Consider the following 356-nt stretch of genomic DNA (forward strand, 5'->3'; position numbering starts at 1 on the left):
CTATGTAAGGGTTACTTTAAAATGCACTGCACATGCACTCAAATAGTTATATGTAGACTACAGAAATGAAGAAGTGCATAACTATGTCAAAATTAGGGGGGAAATGAAATTGAATTGATCCGTTTAGAATTGCATTAAAGGGTCATCTTGATGAATGCTCAATCATCCAGGTAAGTAAATCTCCAAAAGTTGATTCTGTTCATCTGGACGTAGCGTTTTCAGTGGGAGAAACGTTTTGTCACTCATCCATGTGACTGTGCAAGTTTCTTATAAACAGTACATTTGCATAATGACTGAAACCAGCCCACTGAAGGGACAATGGGCCTTGATCAGTGGCTGTTGATCAATGGTCATGA

The sequence above is a fragment of the Simochromis diagramma genome, unplaced genomic scaffold (assembly GCF_900408965.1).
Source record: "Simochromis diagramma unplaced genomic scaffold, fSimDia1.1 OVJJ01000343.1, whole genome shotgun sequence".
Classification (NCBI taxonomy): domain Eukaryota; kingdom Metazoa; phylum Chordata; class Actinopteri; order Cichliformes; family Cichlidae; genus Simochromis; species Simochromis diagramma.